We start from the raw sequence: 18,427 nt of genomic DNA on the forward strand, positions 1-18,427 counted from the left end.
GAATATGTCCTGGTGGAAGGCCTTGCATAGAGTGGATGCCCAATTAATGTTATGGGAAAATGAAATGTTTATAAAGTGTCCACTATGGGCCAGACAATGGCAGGTGCTGGAATGGCAGCCTCAGTTTCCTCATCTGCGAAATGGGAATGATAATGTTACCCACCTCTCAAGGAGAGAAGACATGGTGTGCTCAGCACAATGCCTGGTACCTGGTAGTGTCAGGAGGGAGCTTGGGCCTCTGCTTTCTCCTTTCTGTCCTTTCCAAAACAGGAGGGAAATCAATCTCCCTGAGGGAGGAAGGCCATCCTGGGCAGGCAGAGGACCAGGCTACTGCCCTTCCTCAGGCCTCCTAGGGGATGCCAAAGGGAGTGCCATGCCCCACACGCTCAGATTTTGAAGGCCAAGTGGAAACAGGGTCTAGCAGCAAATCACCTGCATAATGGAGAGAAAAGAGAAAAAAAGTCCATTTTGGGTCTTGATGTTTGGATGTAGAACTTAACTTCTCCTACTAAATCCAGAAGGGTGCTTTTTTTCTGTGTGGTCTGATATGGGATCAATGTGAGAGAGGAGAATGAGGAACTCACACCCCTCCATGGCTACCGTCTGCCACCAGAACAAAGCCCATGTTCCATGGAGGGGCAGTCAAGGCCCTTTCTAAATGGCCTGTCATCTCATCTCTAGTCACTACCCCCAACGTCTTCCACTCCAGCTGCTCCGGACTGTGGGTCTCTTCTTGCAACAAAAACAGTTGCTATTCCAGACCTCTGTGCCTTTATATGTGCTGTTTCCTCTGCCTGAAATGCTTTTTCTACCACCTCATTGCAGAAAATGCTCACTCATTCCCTAAAGCTCCATGAAATATTATCGGTCTGGAGAAGTTTCTACCAAGTCTCCTTGGGGAGAAGGCCTCCCTGCCCTCTCTGGGTTCTTGTGCATTCCCTCAATTGTGAGATACCATCGATTGTGAGATGCGCCATCGATTTAATAATAGCTTTTTGGGGGAAAAGAAACCCTGCTCTAAATGTATGTACCTATGTCTCAGAAATGAGCAAGTGTTTTTGAAAAGTGCATTTTGGAGTCAGAGAGAAGCAGTCAGTGCTTCCCTCATGGCACAGAGGCCACAAGTATTGACTCAGGCATTCACTCAGCCAATCAATCAATCAATCAATCATTCAATCAATCTTTATTGACCTCTGTTGCAGTCACTGAGGGGGAGCAGTTAATGAAATCAAATCTCTAACCTCATGCAGCTCATATTGCATTGGGAGAAACAGATAGCAAACAAATAAACAAAGAAAAATACAATTGAATCTAAATAATCTAAAAGAAAGATCATAGTAAGTGCTTTGAAGAAATACATGAGGTTGGAGGGTGGAATGAGATTGGGGTCGTTCTTTTAGCAAGGGTGATCAGGGAAGCCTCTTGGAGGAGGGGACATTTGTGCAAGCTTTAATGAAGTGAAGGAGCAGTCACATAGGTATTTGGGGAGGAATATTCCAGGCAGAGGGTATGGCCTGTGCACAGCCCTTGCAGTGGGTCTGTTCTTGGTGTGTTTGAAGAACTTGTCTCTGGAGTGGCACAAGTGAGGGGCAGTGCTGTGATACAAGGTCAGTGTGTTGGACACGGCCCTGAGACAAGGGCAGGTGTGTGATTTTGATCCTAAGTGCAATGGAGGGTTTTGAGCAGCAAGTGTGCCACGAGCTGTTTGCAGATTGGACCCACATGCCTGCAGGTCTGTCAGATTGTAAGTTCACAGAGGGAAGGGACCCCAGCACTTATCACCGTGCCTGGCATACAATAACAGTGTGTTGAGCGAATATTGGATGGCCTGGGATGGTAGTCCCAGGTGGGAATTCAAGGTTGAGGAGAGTGTGAGTGAGACCTGGGGCAGTGCAAGGGGTGGGAGGCCCTGGCAGGAAGGATCACCTGCTGATGTGAGCCAGCCCCCAACTTCTGTATAGATTCACTCAGATTCCAGAGCTAGTGGACCAGTGGACGGTTCCCACTGGCAGCCTCTGTCTTAGTCATCTCCGCATTCTCCGTGGTGCTTCCAGGCATGTCTAGAATGGAGCAGGCATTAGGGCCAAATATTTGTTAAAGGAGTTGATATGAAAAGAAACCGTCATTCTGTCTGTGATGCTTTACAGTTCATCTTTCATGTGTGTGTCCTCATGCAATCCATACCTTGAGTCCATTTGATTCCCTGTTTACAGACGAGGAGACTGAGGCTCAGAGAGGGTCAGGAAGTTGCCCAGCATGAGCAAGCAGAAAAGGCAGGGCTCACACCAGATGTCCCGATGACTTGTTTTCTTTTCTTTCTCCTCCGTGGTTAGACTATAAAGGATGGCATAGCCTTTAAGCTCTGCACTTTAGCGCAGTGACAGAGATGGTGTCTTCTGACACCACAGTGGGAACACAGGCTTGACAAGCTCAAGTGAGGTAAAGAGAACAGGCAGATGGTATGTCTGGACTTGGAGTTGCCCTGGGAAATCTGGACAATGCCATCACTATCGTGCTTCTGCTCCCAGTCAGGTGACCTAGGCTCTGTTCCCAGCTCTGCCACCAACTTGCCAAGTGACCTTGGGTGAGTCTCTACCCTCTCTGGGCCTCGGTTTCCAAAATTGTCAAATGAGGGGGTTGATCTAGATGTTTCTCTAAGGTCCATTCCAGCGTGGACGCTGTAGGATTTGAAAGCGTGCCATGCAAGGGAGGCACCCGGGCAAGCCTGCAGTAGGCTAGACTGAAGGCAGACCTAGGGAAGTGTGTCTGTCCTCCCTGGCAGGTGGCAAGTGGCCACATCTTCCCAAAGAGGCTTTTTCAGGGGACCCAGTATTTCTGCCAGTGTGCTCCACTTCTCTGCTCAGCGGCACTGCCATTGCCCACTCACCCGAGATACTGGGAGGCACCAGACACCCTCTGCCTCACTCCAACACTCAGCCACTGTGGCCCTTTGCTCCCTCTCCATCCCCTCGGGTGGACCCTCCTTGGTGGCTGTGTCCACGTCCCTCACTGGTCCTAGCCCTGGCTTTTCTCAGTGGATTGCTGCAGCTACCTCCTAACAGCTCTGCCCGGCCCCAGGCGCCCTCACCTCTAATCCGTTCTCCACACTGCAGCCAGAGCGATGTTTCCAAACTGCCATTCTGGTCATGTCTTCCTCCTGCTTAAAACACTTGCATAAGTTCCCTTTTGCCTTCAGGATAAAGTCCAAACTCTTTAGCATGGCTCACACAGCTGTCCACGGCTGGTCCCTGCTGACCGTCCACCGCCCTCCCTCCTTCCTCCTCCACTTCCAGCTCTCAGTTTCCGGCACCACTGGACTCTCTGCAGTTCTCGGGCAATGCCACATCCTCTCTTGCTCTTTTGCTCTGAACAAGCTGCTTCTTGGTCTAGAACACTATTCTCTGATGAGTATCACTCTCCACACCCAGATCTCGGCTTCTGCCAGTCTGCTTAACACTTAATTGCCCTTCAGAACTGAGCTTTAAGCAAACTCCTCCTGGAACCCTTTGCTCTTCCCACCCTTCCCTACTGGTCTGGCCAGGCCCCCTTGGGTAGCACATATCTCAGGGGCTGGAGTCACCTTTGTTATTTGTCCCTTGGCACTGAGCTTCTAGATGGCAGGAATCTTGTTCGTTTCAATATCTGCAGGTACTATAGTTGCTCAATACATATTTGAAAGGGAAAAAAATCACAAATCAATGAATAAATGGGTGGGAAAGCATTCATTCATATTTACTCATTCATTCATTCATGTGTTTATTCAACAGATGTTTGCTGATTACCTAGTAGATGCCAGGAGCTGGGGGCAGCACAGAACTGAACATGACAAGGTCTTTGCTCTTATGGAGCTTGCGTGCCCACAGGCAGAGGAATGAATATCTTTCTCTTTTGCAGCTCTGAGGTTTTGGAACTTATATAAACTTAGGTATTTTCTCTGCCAGAACCATTGAGAAATCCTTTTGGGTGAAGATAGCAAGACCTGTGCTAGGGTTGGGGCTGGTGCTGGAGCCAGGCAGGACCCTGCTAACCTGCTTGGAGCCACCTCCCTGGCCCTCCTGAGGGTGTCACCTCCTAAGAAGACTGCTCCCCTTCTCCTGGTTTTACCCTTCCTCTTCCTCCTCTCCCTTCCTCTCCCTCAGCTGTTCTATTTCTAAGCAAGCACCTTAACTTAAGCCTCCCAGTTGGGCTTTTAATTTGGATTTATTGCTGGTTGTGATTGTATGTTAAACAAACTCTAGGCGATTATTAAAAACAGGATTATTATGATTTATTGTCCTGCTTGGTCCTCAGTGGGTTTTCTGGTTCTGAGAGCTGGCCAAGCCTCTCTGACACAGTGCAAGGAGTGAAGACCCCCAGAGTGGATTCCTGTACCTCCCCAGCCTTGTGACACCTCCCTGGGGGAGGAGGGGCCAAGGGGACTTCTAGGAGGAAAGAGAACCAGTGGAGGCGTGGTGTTGTGGCAGGAGCACTAACTGGGCACCTGGGAGGCCTAGAGTCAATTAGACTCACAACTCTTCTCCTCCTTCTTCGTTTTAGAGTCAGGGTATTGCTCTTTTGCCCAGGCTGGAGTGCAGTGATGTGATCATGACTCACTGCAGCCTCATCCTCCTGGGCTCAGGCAATCTTCCCACCTCAGCCTCCAGAGTAGTTGGGACTACAGGTGCCTGCCACCATGCCTGGCTAATTATTATTATTTTTTATAAAGATGGGGTCTGACTCTGTTGCTCAGGATGGTCTCAAACCCCTGTCCTGAAGCAATCCTTTTGCCTCTCCCTTCCAAAGTGCTGAGATTATAGGTGTGAGCCACCATGCCTGCCCTTGACTTGCAATTTCTTTGAGCTTCGATTTCTACATCTGAAAAACAGACAGTTGGACCAGATAACCCAGTGCTCTGAGGACAGAAACCCAAGTATCTGTTGGAGACTGGAGGGTCTTTACTTTGCTCTACAGAAAGACTCCAGCCAGGGGCACCTACAAGGCAGACCCAAATCAGAACATCCCATCGTGGCTGTCCACTGAAGATCCACTCACCTCCTCAACCTGGTTATGCTGACTTGGAGAATGTCTTTCTGTGGTCAGGTAAGCTGACCTCTAGTTTGGGTGGCCCTGGACACATCCAGACAAAGGCAATGGCAAAGTGAAATTGATGCAGAAGCAGGCAGGCTCCTGGCCTGGGAGCTAGAACCCTTGGGCTCCAGCCCCAGCTCTGCTACTGACTGGCTGAATGGCCTTGGGCAAGTCACTTCTCGATGCACAGTCTCCGTTTCCTTTTCTCTAAAAGAAGGTGTGGACTGTTCAATGATTTGCAAACTTTAAAAAGGTAACAGCATCTTATTCCCCCCAAAACAGAATCTTCTATAGCAGCTAAAGAGACAAGGCAGATGAGGGAAGGAGCTGCTGGAAACCCAGAGCAGAGCGCTCGGGCCAGCAATCTCCCTTCTGCCCCTTACATCTGCCCAGGCTGGAAACAAGGGGCTCTCCCAGGAGCCCTCAAATACTTTCCTTTAAAGTCAGTTGTACTGACATTCCCTTTCCATATTTTAAAGCCTTCACTTTAGAGAAAGTGAGGCCTGCCCATTGCCTCATTCATCCTCCCGACCTCCTTGAAAATGACGGGCAGGCTCTGACTTCCACTTTGCAGAAGGTAAGGCCCAGGCTGATGAAGGCAGGTCTCCAGAGGTGGGATCAAGCTTCCCCAGGCAGGCCGCTGCCCCGGTCTCTGGCCTCTCTCCACTGGGTGGTACAGGGTTCGGCAGACAGGCCCGCACCATGCCCTTAGTGCAGTCCCAGAGGTCTGCACCGCCTGCTGGCCTCCTGGCTCCCTGCTTGTTCCACCTCGACTTGGCTCCTCAGGCAAACACTTGGGCCAGCCCCAAGCCTGATGAATCTTTGATGAATTCTGAGTAAAGGCACTTTTAAAAATTCAGCAAGGTAGGGAGGTGCTGGGAACCAGGGAGGCGATGCTGCTGCTCCCCTCCCGCCCTTCTCCTCATGAAGCCTGAGCCCTGGAGCATGTGGGTAAGAGAAGGGTGAGACACATCTGAGCCACCCAGACCAAATGAGCTTGCGAAACAAGGCCACCACCCTGGAGAAGGCTTCACCCTAGCCTTTCCTATTGGAGCAGAGGCAAATTCCAGAAATGAAGGATGTTAGGTATGGAAAAACACTTAGAAATATCATCTAAATCTAACCTCCTTGTAGTATATTGAAGTAAGGAACTGGTAACATGGAGGGGGGGTGACACACCCAAAGTCAAGCACAAAAGAGCCAAGAAAGGCCAAGACCTTAGTGCCTCTTTCTCCCATTCAGTGCCGAATTCACAGCCCACCTCTGCAGCCAAGTGCCTGAAATATGCTTCCTGACCCAAAGTCAGAGCTTTGTATTTCAGTGCCCCCTACCCTCCAGTGCCCCAATAGAGCCATCTCCAGGATGTCCAGAACCCAGGGACAGACTGGTCATCCCTCAGTAAAACCTGGAACGACAGAGACTTGGGGAAGATGGGAGACAAGTGGCGCTCCCCACTCCTGGTGCTGGTTTTCATGGATGCTAACCCACACTAACCCTCAATTCTCATCCCCCTGGTCCTTAGAGTTTAGAGGAACGGGGTCTCCTCCCTCTGTTTATGCCCCAAGCACTTCAGGTGACCATTCTGTGGCTTAATGTCCTTCTTCCATGAGCCCTCAATGACTCTTCCAGCCCAGTTTGGCCTGGTTAAATCCATGTCCAGACTGGTTTGCAGTCCTCTCAGCTGGTGACTGGATGGAGAGGGACTGGTGTGCAGTCAGTGATCTGGATTCCAACTGGGGTTCTACCAAAACTAGCTGCGTGACTGTGGCCAAGTTACTGAACCTCTCTGAGCTTCTTACTATTAAAATGGGAGATGCCGAGAATAAAATGAGACAATCAGTGGAGACCTAGGGAGGAGACACAGGCTGGGTGCTGCACACATGTTGGATATGTTGCTTTTACCTTTTAAAATTTAGTCTCCAAGTTCTAAGAAAGGACATTTCCCACATCTTATTTTACCATCCTCTTTGACTTCCCACCGTGTTTGATCTCCTTAGAATCCTCCTAATGTGGAGACAGAGAGGGCGGGCATACTGCACAACTTAAGGAGACACCATTGGTCTCATCAAACAGCACATGGGAATGGCACATTGTGGAGCCAGGGGGTGCCATGTGATTGCCCCCAGCGGGGAGGTGGCGTGGACACCCTGGGTCTTTAGCATCTGAGAACTAGCTCTTGGGTTTGTTTTTCCTGCTGAAATTCCATTCCCTTCTCTTGGCAGTGATACCTGTTATCCTGCCTGGTTCTTTGGGTATTTTGAACTTTATTCTGAGAACTGAGATTTCAGCTTGATTCCCATAATTTAGACTTCAGCTTTTGGAACAACTTCTCCCTTCACCAGTGTGTCCTGCTTTGATTTCTAAGCACGTAAGATTCTAGAGACACATTTTTTGGTCTATTTCAATTTCACATTCATAGGACTTGTAAATATAAAAGAGACCCATAAACTGAGAGATGCTGGGTAATGGCCTTAAAAACAATATGTTTTATATCAGAATCTGAAGAGTGGTCCCTAAATCGGGCATCTGGGTTTCTGCCCTCCAAGTCTTCAGATCTAAGGTGAGATTCTGCATGTGCTTCATGACGTATCTGCAGGATCATAGTGCAGGAAACACGGAGCCCAGTTTTATATTCACCTTTATCTTTATATTTTTAACCCTGGCACTTCTAGCATTTCAGGAAAAGAGGTTAGGACAAACATGACATGTAGTAGGGAAGTCTCAGACACAGATTCCAGGCCAGGCTGATGGGTCAAGGCCTGGACTCCAGCCCAAGTGGAGAGGAAAGGAGGCCCCCAGCAGGGAACCAGCCTCCCAAAGTGCTGGGATTACAGGCCAATCTTCTAACAGTATTCATAGTAGTAGTGACAATAATAAATGCTTACCAAGTAGAGATGTCTGTCCCTTCTTCCATCTGAGGATTTTCCTTGTGCAGTAAGCTCAAACTGGCATGCCTCAGAACCACACAGGGAGTTTGCTAACCACACAGAGGCCCTAAACCATCCTGATGTTTTTATTGTCAACATGCTCCCTGAATTCTGTTGTTTACCAAAGTCTGAGCACCACTGTCCTGGTCTGTGAATCTTTCCATGGCCCACCATTCCTGACAGTATCTGGAAAGTTTGGGAGGATGTGCGGCCAGAGGAGCGGAACCCGGGGGGCTCCTGGTAGCTTCTCTGAGACCACGGGCTCTGTCTTTGTGACTCGTCCTATTCTGACCTCTCCTGTGTTGGAAAATCATTCCAGCCCTTTCTGGGGGAAATGCCTGATATAAGAAATGGTCTATTCACACCTGTGATTGGAACTTGGGCAGACAGCTGTATCCCTCTGACCTCCACCCTCTTGGTGGGTTAGGATAGAATTTTTGGCTCAAGGCTGGCATAATTAGGAGGGTTGGTGAGCAGGCTGGTTGGGGCTCTTTGTTTGTAACTCACCTTGAAAAGGCTTCTGGCATCATCTTCCACACAGAAAGCAGGGAGTGCTTGTGCCCTGGAACCCCCCGTCCGTCTCTCCTAATTAAAGCGCACCGTTATTTCCATCTCTGGATGCCCCCCCGCCCCAATTCCCCCTCTCAAAGTTCAGGCAGGAAGTCGATGCTGGCTGCAGCAGGGAGGTACCCACATCTTCAGCACCCCCTTTGGAAACTGGGTGTCCCAGGGTAGGGCGCCCCTTCCAACGGGCAAATGGAAGGAATCTCTGCTTTCCCATATGCTAAGAGGTCCTTTCATTCCCCTGTTTCTCCATCATTGAACTGGCATTCTCCCAGTTATCCTTGAGGACTTAGCCCAAAGTCGCCACCTCTGGGAAGGCTTCCCTGATGTTCCTGCCCTAGGAAGCTTACTGTTGTACCAACTGCACCATTAGAGATCATTGCTCATTCATCCCATTATCCTGGGTCTTTTGTGTGTGTGTGTGGAAGAAGGGGTGGCTGAAAATGGGAATCTCAGGTAGATTTATCCATACTGCAATAACTAAAAACTACACCACAGCATGTTTACTAAAGGAGTATATTTTCATACTAAGAATCATGTTCTGGTTAAGAATTCCATCATTTCTTGTGAGGCCCAGTCACAGATTTAGGCTGTGGTTTGCTGTATTGGTCTAGAGATCAACTAGGGATTTGAAATGTGACCAAATAAGGCAGGCCATATGTGGCAACATTCTGAATTCAGTATAACATCTTTCTCATGCCTTTCATTTCCTTCCCATCATCTTGTTTTCCTTGCAGCCTTAAGGACAGATATCCCAGATAATGTTCTGGTGAGGAACAGCTATATTTTTACTGAAAGAAAATTATCATGTCACTTTAAAGTTAATAGTTTTGAAAAAGGGGGAAAAAAAGAGCCAGTTAAAGTCCAATTGCTTATTCAAAATGGCTCTCCAAATCTTGTCATGGTTCTGCAAATCCTAGTCTAAATTCTATTCTGTGACTTTGTTACTGCCCAAGGACATGACATTTACAGAAACCAAAAGACATAGACAAAAATGTCAAATTATTGATGCCTATCGAGGTAGCTTAAAATGCCCCTAAACACCTGGGATTATCTAGTAAGTACTCCTTCAGTTCAGGGTCCATATCCTTCATATATGATAGACAGTCCTTTCAAGGAGCGCCCCCCCAAGTCCATTTTGATCACTCAAGTGTTATATTTACAGTATATTTGCTATATATACAGTTGATATTTACAGTGTAACCTACTATGTGTCAGACACTGTGCTTGTGTGAATGGAGCCCCCTGGAGTTACAAATGGGAATAGCACCAATTTATGTTTGGTTCTGGCAATGTGGAGGGGCATTTGGAGCTGCAATTGGGCTCTACCTGTGGATTAAAAAAAAAAAAATCTAATTTTTGAATAATTTGAGATTTACAGAAAAGTTGCAAATATGGTACAGAGAGTTTCTGCATACTGCTCCCCTGGTTTTAGGGTCTCTTCCTTAGAACAATCTGGAGAGGAAATTCTCTGTCTGGTCTCAGCCTCATGATTGCTTGTGAATCTCCAGAACTATTTTCATGCTTTATTTTTAGGAACACTGTACATCTGCCAACTCCAAGCCTTTCTCTCTTTGCATCAACTGCTAGGAAGCTCAGCATCAAGTTTGTGGCTTAATTCTAGCAAAATGTAGAAACTCTTGGCAGATGCTTTGGATATTAACTTTACCCGTGATTTCATCTCGTTTTTCCTGCATCATTTCCCTTTCCTTGTTTACTTAATTTTCACTTTGTTTTCTGTATGGAGCTTTGCTGGCCTCTTGAAATGATTTTTGGAACATGGTGGGGTACATATAACTGGATAAACAGATCGTTTCCTCTGTGTTCCCAAGGTGCCCAATGCATGCTTTTACTCTAGCATTTACCACATTTTGTTGTACTTGCATATTTATGTGTTTAACTCCCTCGCTGGGATGAGACTGCCACCTGGTTTCCTGAAGCTGGACTCCTTGACATGGCTGAACACCTAGGAAGGGCCATTATCTGAATCACATGTTTCAGACCCTGAACCTATTACAGCCATCCCAGTCCTTCCCTGCATGGACATACCCTGCATGGGCACACAGGCTCACACACAGCCAGTCTTAGTGTCTTTCCCATCCTGGTGGATATTCTATATGTACCATGTTTTGAGGCATGGCCAGACGGGACCAGTCAATACCCAAAGGGAAAGAGAACCGTGAACCAATGTGCACCCACAGGCAGAAGATGATGACCTGAGAAGGTGGAGCAGAAAGTAGGGGTGCGTGTTATTTTCTGCTCCTGCTCAGACCTGAAGGTGGCATCTCTCCTGGCTTTGCTCTTGATCCATTTCATATTCCCTCCCCCCTCCCTCCTCCCTCACCCCTGGCCATCCTAGTGATGTGATGAAGAGGCCACGTACGGCCAGTAGAATCCCAGGATCACAAGACTGTCAGCTCCAGAATTCTCATGTCTTACCTGGCAACTCGATTTGGGCCATCCTCTTCCCCAACCTTTCCCCTTATGAACTCGTTTATTATATAAAAGGAACAACTGAGGCCCAGAAAGGTAGAGTGATTTCTTCAAGGTCACACAGCAAATTCATGGCAGGCTTGGTTTTTTTTCACCTGAGAGCAAGGGCTCTGTGCTCTATGAGCTATAGGCACAAACTGAGCCTGTGTAGGGGGTGTGGGGGGTCTAGGGAGCTTTCTTGAATGCCCTGAAGGTGACCACCCCAAGGGGATAGAGGGCTGGCTGGTCATGCTGGGCAAATCCTTCTTCTCTGCCTACCCTCCTGGAATCAGGTAGACTCTGAAAGTTTGCTTTGAAGGAGGAAAAAGAATGATAAAGGGGCAGCTTTGGGTGAGCGAAGGGCAAAGTGGGCCAGGGAACAGCCCGAGTGACTTTGTATGGGAGGTGGGAGGGAGCAAGTGGGTCAGCAAAAATAGAAATGGCAAATTCTGACACCGTCAGGGATCCCATTGACGGGGTGACAATGTGGGGGCCATGGTGGGGGCAGGAGAAGGCAGGCCATTGTCTGAATTGTGTGCCAGTGCTCTCCTGCCACCAGGGAAGAAGGCAAAGTTGCCAGGTCTTCCAGGTTTTTTTCAAGACAAGCCGAAAACTCGATGTTTATGTGAAATCCAGATTTTCGCATGTTGACAACTAATTCAAAAATTTAAAAGCTCTGTGTGAATACAATAAATAGACCTTGTTTGGATCCTGATTCAAACAAACCACCTGTAAAAATACATTTCTGAGACAATTAGGAAAATTTAAATACACACAATGACTAGACACTAATAAGAAATTGTTCTTCATTTTGTTAGAGTGATAATTGTTTGGTGGTTATGGTTTGAAAAAGTCTTTATCTGCTAGAGAGACATACTGAAGTATTTATGGGTGAGGAAGTACGATGTCTGGATTTGCTTTAAAATATTGCAGAAACGAAAAGATGTGTCAGGGATAGATGAGATGAGACTGACAAAATGGTGATAGGGAAGCTGGATGCTGAGCATATGCAGGTTAATTATACTTGTCTCTGCTTTTGAATATGTTTTTAAAAATTATCACAAAAATAAACACTCTGGATTGGATGAAACCTGTTAGCAGGCTGGATGTGGGCTTAGATCACCATTTTTCAATCTCTAGTCTAGGCCTTTCTCTCACACATAAGCCATAGAACACCAGAGTGTTAAGAAACGCTGGAGATCATATGGGTGATGGGTTGGCAAAATAAAGCCTGGGGTTCAAATCTGGCTTGCCACCTGTTTTTGTCAATAAAGTTTTATTGGAACACAGCCAAATCCCCCACCCCCTCTTTTTTTGAGATGGAGTTTTGCTGTTGTTGCCCAGGCTGGAGCACAATGGTGTAATCTCAGCTCCCCACAACCTCTGTCTCTTAGGTTCAAGCAATTCTCCTGCCTAAGCCTCCTGAGTAGCTGAGATTACAGGGGCCTGTTACCATGCCCAGCTAATTTTGTATTTTTAGCAGAGACCAGGTTTCTTCATGTTGGTCAGGCTGGTCTCGAACTCCCGACCTCAGCCTCCCAAAGTGCTGGGATTGCAGGTGTGAGTCACCATGCCCAACCCAGTTACATCCATTTTTTAAACACATTTGTCTCTGACTGCCTTTGTGCTATAATCGCAGATTTGAGTAAGTGTGATGCAGACTGTATATCTTACAAAGCCTAACATAATTGCTATCTTACGCTTTACAGAAGAAGTCTACTGACCCTGAGCCAGGTCAACAACCATCTATCTTTAGCATTGAAGTTCTTGTACCACATCTTCCAAGCCCAGGGATAAGTTGGGGCTGGAGGGAAGGTGGGCCCCGCTGATGGAAGGGGGCAGGAGAGCTGGAGAAACAGGTCTCTGACATGGAATGAGAGCAGTCTGGTAGAATGGGAACCTTGAGCACTGGATCTTGCTGACATTCCAGGGAGTGCCAAGGATCACTCTGAGTAAAAGGCAGTGTGAGCGCAGGCAGTGAGCTATGCCTTAGTTTCTCTTCTGAAAAATGGGAATAAGGAATAATAAACAGTGCTCATGTGGTGGGTTAGAGGGGCTGATATAAAGCAGATCATAAGCAGGATGGGTTTAATAAACAGTACATATTATTGTTATTATATCCCTGTTATGCAGTTATTGAGTTTTTGGATCATAAAGACCCCATGTTACTAAACCTTATTGTCAACTGTAGAAATATCCTCTTAATAAAAGGAAATAAGTGCTTATTATAGAGAATTCACACAGCATTTTTAAGACAAACAAGATGTCTATTGATCTTTTAAGAGAAAACAAAGAAGAAAATTGTATTCTTTGTGCATGTAAAAAAAAATGCCTCTACTTGAGTAAGAAACTAGGAGTTAATATCAAATGTCAACTGTAAATAAGGTTTTACATGCAAGCATATTATGAAACTCTGTTCTCCACATAATCTGGTTTAGATGGCAGTAGGCAGGTTCTGGAAAATTTTACATATGTCTAGATGGGGAGTCATGGTTGACACAGTCTTTCTAGACTTCAGGCATGTAAGCATTAGTAACATGGGAAGTAATACCTCCTGCCTAGGGTTATGCCAGAGATAAACGAGATAACCTATGTAAAGTACCTCACATGATGCTTAGCATATGTTAGGTGTTCAACAAATCTTAATTCTACCAATCCATCTATCCCCCATCATCCACTGTTAGTCTGTCTGCTGTTTTCCCTGTGCCCAAATGCCCTTCAGATGGCCTACATGCTTAATAGTTCAATAATTTTGCTGTCTGTGTATTCTCTATGCATCTGGGATTTTTTGGGCAATGCTCTTTATTTTTTAAAATTTTTATTTATTTATTTATTTTGAGACAGGGTCTTGCTCTGTCACCCAGGCTGGAGTGCAGTGGTGTATTTTCAGCTTACTACAACCTCCGCCTCCCAGGTTCAAATGATTCCCCTGCCTCCGTTTCCCCAGTAGCTGGGACTACAGGCGTGGGCCACCATGCCCAGCTAATTTTTGTATTTTTAGTAGAGAGGCGGTTTCACCATGTTGACCAGGCTGTTCTTGAACTTCTGACCTCAGATGATCTGCCTGCCTTGGCCTCCCAAAGTGCTGGGATTATAGGCATGAGCCACGGCGCCTGGCCTTATTTTTTATTAATTTTTTTTGAGACAAGGTAACAGAATAAAAAAAGTTTGAGAATTTTTTGTTGTCGTTGTTCTGTTACCTAGGCTAGAATGACAGATTGTGCAGTGGCATGATGATAGGTCACTGTAGCCTTGAAGTCTTGAGCTCAAGTGATTCTCCTGTCTCAGCCTCCTGAGTAGCTAGGACCACAGGCATGTGCCATTGCACATGGCTAATTAAAAAATTTTTGTTTTTGTAAAGATGAGGCCTTGCTATATTGCCCAGGCTAGTCTTGAACCCCTGGGCTCAAGCAATCCTCCAGCCTCAGCTCCCAAGTAGCTGGAACTACAGTTGTGTACCACCATACCTGGTTCATTTTTTTATTTTAGTTTTTGTAGAGATGGGGTCTCACTATGTTTAACCATGCTTTTTCAACCGTAATATGTATACAGATTCTGATTCAATAGGCCTGAGAAACAAGCTCCCAAGTGAGGCTGAACCTCAGTCACACTTTAAATATCAAGAGTGTAAAGCAGGCTTCTCAATCTCAGCACTACTGATGTTTTGAGCTGGGTAATTCTTTGCTATGGGGTTCTCCTGTGATTTTAGAGTGTTTGACAGCATCCTTGGCCTCTACTCGCTGGTTGCAACAACCTCCCAGGTTGTGACAACCAAAAAGTGTCTCTACACATTGCCAAATGTCCCTTGGGGGGCAAAATTAACTCCAGTTGAGAACCATAGATGTAGAGAATGACTTATCGCAGGCAAGGGTAGAGACCAGGTAATTATTTTCAAATAGTCCCATCAATTACCAAATGCAATCAAGCATTTAGTAATGACATTTGGTATTCTGATGATGATGATGATGATGATGGAGACGGAGATGGTGATGAGAATGACGATAATTTTAACCCCAAAACATTTCTATACCCAGAGCCTGGTCATAACTTTTGCATCTCCTTAGGGCCCCCAAAGGTCCTGCTTACCTTCATTTTGCATCCACTTTCCCAGTAATCCTACCAGGACATCTTTTTTTTTTTTTCCTTCTCTATCAGGAATGTCAAAAAGTTGTAGGTTTGGTCACTTTACATAGTTTCATATGTTTTAAAGACCTTGTTTATTTGAAAAAATAATTTTTTCTTTATTTTTATCTGACTCAGTTAATACAAAGTACCAGCTTTTGAGCTCTTAAATTCTTTCTTCTCTTTGGTCTAATCTATTGTTAAGGCTTCTACCTGTAGGTTTGCAATTACTGTAGTAATTTTTTTAAAAAAATTACTTTAGGTTCTGGGTATGTGTGTACTTTAGGTTCTGGGTACATGTGCAGATCATGCAGGATGGCTGCATAGGTACATACATGGCAAAGTGGTTTGCTCCCTCCATCCCCACCGTCACCTATATCTAGCATTTCTCCCCATGTTATCCCTCCGCAACCTCCCTGCCTCCCGATGCCCCTCCCCTACATCCTCCCCCCTACCAGGACATCTTAGTGAATGTGAATCATCATGTTGCTGTCACTGCATGAAAGGGCAGGTGTTATCAACATTGTTTTGCAGATAAGATAACTAAAGCTCTTCAGGGTTAAGTGAAGCATCCAGGGCCATAGGACAACTTGGGAGCCAGATCTGGGTGATAGCTAAGATGTCATAGCTGCCCCTGGGAGGAGGTAGATCTAGCCATTCTACCCTGGAGCATAAGGAGCTGATATCCTCCCTTCCCTGCTCTTCCCTTTGGTCAAGAGTACAGAGTCAACGGAATAGGAATGGATGGCATTTATGGGGCAGGCATGGTTTAAAACATTTTATGAGTATTATTCTATTCCCTCATGACAATACCTTGATGGTAATATTACAGATGAGGAAACTGAGGCACAGAGAGAGTTATAGAGCTAGTGAGAGAGTTAGGATTCAGACCCAGATAGTCTGGCTCCAGACCCCGCATGCTATGTTGCCCATTAAGCCTTGGAAATAAAGTTGGCTGCCTGCTAGGCTGTCATTTTGTCAGCAAGGAGCCAAAGGACATGGTCACTGGCTGCCAGAACACCCAGGATAGACCCCTCCCCTAGAGTGTGGCTGCTGCTGCACCCAGGCAATGCTCACCCCTGTTGGAACATCTCCTGCCATCCCTGCTTGGCGAGAGACAGCCCTTCTGTGCGAGTCTTCAAAGCTTATTCAGGTGCTGTGACTGAATGACAGATGCACAAGCTTGTTAGCCTTGTAATGAATATCCCAGCCTCCTCTGGTGGGAGCCAGCCTGCCCAAGGATGATGGGGAATGGAGAAAGGCAGAGGAACCTCCTTCAAAACCCTTCAGTCATTGTCAGAAAGTTTAAGAGAACACACCTGTGCTGCTGGCTAGTGTGCAGATGCCAGCTGGCTGTGGGGTTGTCACTAAGGAGAGGGAATGAGAGAAAAGAACACGGGATTTGGATTCAGAGTCTGAATTTCAGCTCAGCCACTTTCTAGCTTTGTGACTTTGGGCAACTTACTTGACGTCCTTGAGCCTCAGGTTCTTTATCTGTAGAATGGGGTGCTAACACCTAACTTGGAACCCTGTTGGGAGGATTAGGGAAATCCCATGGGTGGTGCCTGGCAGATCCTGGGCATTCAGTAGGTAAAAGGTGTGGTTATAGAGCCAGATGCCAGGAGTCTCTGTGGTGCTTGTGAGAAGATGGAAAATCCACACATAGGAGCATCGTTGTGTTTGTCTTTTCAAGATCCCCTGTCTTGGGGAAAACAGCTCCTTATCTTTGGGGAACTTTTCTCTCCCATTCCATGCAGTATTGGTGGAACTTCCAATCTCAGCATTATGGCCCCACTTCAAACCCAGGGTGGGCATATGGCCCAAGCACAACCTGGAATTTTATATCAGACACTTGGGCATAAAACCTTTTCCTTGTTGCTTGAGATTACTAAACTGGATTTATTTAAGCCTAGAAATATCTAGGGCATAACACCTACCCCTGCCCTTCTGTCTGACCTATACAACCCCGTAGAGAAGCCTGTCTCCAGCAGGAAAGAGTCACAGACATTTACACAAGGAAGAGGGCACTTAAGTGGTGATCTCATTTCAGATGCTTCCCCCTCCCCCGACCCAGACTTCTTTATTAAATGAGCCAAGTGAGTCCTATTTTAGCTTCAGCTCTCTCAAGTTGATTTTTGAATAACTTTCAACCCTAACAAACCCAGCTACTACAAAGGAGGTATTCTAAGAGACTTGGGGTTAACTATAGAGGGCATCCTGCTAAAGGTGTTGGAGTCGAAAGTCAGGAAAGGCTGTCTTAGAGTGAATTTCCCCTGCCATGGTTCTCTTGCTTGTATTGATTTCTTGCATCTTTCATGTCCTTTTATCTTAGCGTACTTTACAGCCTCCCGTTGTGCTCGAGGGAGCCTTAGATAGTCAGGGCTGGAATTCTAGACCTAGAATTTTGTTCTAGCTTTGCTCAGTGGGCCTTATCTATAGACACTGGGTGCTGAGCAGGATGTACATGATCTGAGTTGTAACCCTAATACCAAGAAGACGCATATTCTTGATTCAGATGTGAGTTCCCAAGTGCCTCTGGGATAGTGCAGTTGTGCAAGATGCCAGCAGAATGAGCAATAGTGATGAAGTGTGGCTAAGCCAAGAGTTGGCCCTCCCAATTATGTTTGGGGGATGAGCAAGTGACGTCCTGTTAGGGGCTCCTAGCATGCCCCATTTTGTGCATGGGGCTAATTCCATTAAAGAAACCTTCTTTATGCAACTGTGGTATAAATCGGGAAAAGGAACACTGCCCTGGATTTAGAATTAGGTGAGCAGTTAGTTTTAGGTTATGTGTTGAGAAGAGTTAACAGTGTTTAGAACGCTGATATATTATAATCATAAAGCAAGGGAAAGAGGGAACTATTATTTCTCTGACTACATGTCAGATGCCATGCTAGGTACTTTATAAGCATAATCTCAGTGAAACCTCCTAAGAACAACCCTGTGCCTCATACACTGCTGATGGGAATGTAAAATGGCTAAGATGCTTCTGAAAACAGCCTGGCAGTTTCTTAGCTGGTTAAACATATGACCTAGCAATTCCACTCCCAGGTTCATGACCAAGAGAAATGAAGATGCATGTCCACACAGAGACTTGTGTACAAATGTTCATGCAGCATTATTCATAATAGCCGAAAGGTGGATGCAACCCAAATGCCCATAGACTGATGAGCACATGAATAAAACGTGGTACTATCTATCTATAAAATGGCAACACACCCCCGACAAAAATACAAATGAAGTACCTCTCTATGCTGCAACATGACTGAACTCTG

Source organism: Saimiri boliviensis, chromosome 17 (genome assembly GCF_048565385.1).
Source record: "Saimiri boliviensis isolate mSaiBol1 chromosome 17, mSaiBol1.pri, whole genome shotgun sequence".
Taxonomy (NCBI): Eukaryota; Metazoa; Chordata; class Mammalia; order Primates; family Cebidae; genus Saimiri; species Saimiri boliviensis.